General features: G+C 39.2%; 1 protein-coding gene across 1 annotated transcript in view; it reads left to right on the forward strand.

Moving 5' to 3' along the window:
- USH2A (usherin) overlaps nt 1–2,438 on the forward strand; it is a 371,525-nt gene that overhangs the window by 367,767 nt on the left and 1,320 nt on the right. The window lies entirely within an intron of this gene.

The raw sequence follows: 2,438 nt of genomic DNA on the forward strand, positions 1-2,438 counted from the left end.
CTCTCTGTCCTCTGCTCAGTCGCAATGCAGAGATTTTGTGAATGCTCAGATCTCCTGGAATGTGTGACAAATTATTTCAAACTCTGCCCACATGGGACTAGAATAAGATTAGGGGGGCAGGCTAAGTATTTCTCTTTTAATATAGGATAGAACTAGACAGTGTCATCAACAGGGATCTGAACACACAGACACAAGGCATGATTTTCAAGCCAAGGACAGTGATGACCTCCCTTCCTCCTTGTCACCAGGAAAAAGGCTTTTTAACTTCCAACTTTCCCTGACCAAATGCATGAGAAGGGCTTCAGTGGTCAGTGAGACATGAATTTACTTCCTAAAAGATATGAAAATTAAGGTTCCTAAAAAGAACCCAGAATGGGGGTGAAGGACCTATGAGGTAGTAACAAAATTAGATGGTAGTCAGTGCAAGTCAGTGAGTGGATCTTGTCCAAAATGCAAATGAACTGGAGGACAGTCTGGTGCACAAATCTAAGTAGCTTCCTCAGACTTTCACCTTCAGTACACCGAACTGGAATGGCTGGAACATGTGGGTTTACCACAGAGTAGGGGTGTTGGTTCCATCACTGTCAAACCCACTTAGACCCCAACAGCAGGACCAAGGGGGCCAACAAAACCCCTCTAGGTACAGCTTAACCTCCAGCCTGCACTGAAGCACTGCAGCTCATGGACTTCCCAATGCATGAGCCTTGCCATTTTCTCAGAGCTATCAAATCCTTGTGATTTAATTCCTTGGGGATTAACAACCCACCCAGGGTGCCCCTTCCTGTGATCTCATTAGCCAAAAGAAGTTTCCTGCTGCGTCCTGCTGCTCAGGGAAAGCTCTTGCTCTAGCCACTTATCTTGGGCTGACACCATGACTTAGTTTAGATTGCAAACCCCCGCCATGTGCATGTTAGAATGAGTTTAAAAATACTCCAGTGAATTTCAGGAGTGGCAGAAGCCAGAAAACAAAAATTTTCATTTCCTTTTGGTGGCAGACAGCCCTCATGGCATGAGCTCAGCTGCTTTATCATGTCAGCAGCACTTCTGTCCATCATGGTTATTGATTGCTTTATTTTACTATAGAGTAAGTATAATTAAAGTTCGTATAGGTTTTTTTTGGATTATGTGTTGGGTGTTAAAAAATGTATTGGCAATATTAATAGTGGTATATTACTTTGTTATTTTGGATTTCAGTTTGAAGTTTTAGTATGTTTGGTATGTTAGTGCTTAGTAGTGGAGTTACTTTATTTAAGGTAGGATAGTCTATAGTTAATTTTTAATTTTAAGATTTGTGTATAGGTTAAAGTGTATTGCAGAAGGGTTGAGTGGGTTTTATTGATTTTTTTTTTGGCTTTTAGTTTATGGATTATTTTGTGGATGGGGATTATGGCATTTTTGAGCTGTTTTGTACCGTTGGCAATGCACTGTTGAGGTGGCAGCTGGTATTTGTTGGGTTTTTTTTTTCTTTTTAGGAGTTTTATTGTAGATGGGTTTTTTGATAGTTTTGGTAAGGTATTAAATTGCTTAACGCTCTTTGTTTTTATAGCCACTATCTCAAACACTTACTTGAGGTATTTTGGGTTTTTTAAATACTTACTTTGGAGAAAGTCTTTGCATAAAATGCATGATGGGGCTTCTGGGTTAGTTACAATAGAGTGTTTCTTTTATTCATTTTTAGTTAGGGTCATATGAGTACATTGCTTTGCATTGCCCTGAACAAACCCAAGACTCTGCTCCTGTGTTGCTCAGCTATTCTTTTGCAAAAAAAAAAAACCCTCCTGCAATGTTTTTGAGTCAGTTCTTTCTCTTTATTACACACAGTAGCTTAGGAATGGTGGTTTCAAAGTTTGGTTCACCCCTTTGTTCCCTGCAAATCAATCTAGTGAATGGCTGTAGTGGCCCAGGACACAAACCTGCAGTAACACTGCTAGTGCCCTCTTTATGCTATGGAAATGGTTTATTTCTCTCCTGCTTTCAACTTTCTCCTAATGCAGGAGTGCAAGTGCAAAGTCAGACATTCCCTTGGAACCTTAAAGAACAAAATTTTACCCAAATGCGGTGTGATGGTGTTGTTACACAAAAAAAAAAAAAAAAAAGTAAATGTATTTTTTTCTTTTCATGGCTCCAAGTTCCCCAGTACACTGTAACAAACACTGTATTATTGACCATTTGTCAGACATATAGAGTAATTGAAGGGATTGATTGTGAGGTTTTTTTTTAACTTACTGCTTACTGTGAAAATCTAATTGTCTTGGATTCAGGTGCTTAAATGCTTTAGGTTCTTATCTCATCCTGGGAGGAAAGGTAAGACACTAGAAATGCACTAATTTATCTATTTTAGATCCAGTTTTAGTGGGTAGGAGGAAAGAGAAAAGAAAGAATCACCCTAAGTCTGGTACAGCTTTGGCTGATATGCTTCTTTTTTCCCTTCCTTACAG

Source organism: Serinus canaria, chromosome 3 (assembly GCF_022539315.1).
Source record: "Serinus canaria isolate serCan28SL12 chromosome 3, serCan2020, whole genome shotgun sequence".
Taxonomy (NCBI): domain Eukaryota; kingdom Metazoa; phylum Chordata; class Aves; order Passeriformes; family Fringillidae; genus Serinus; species Serinus canaria.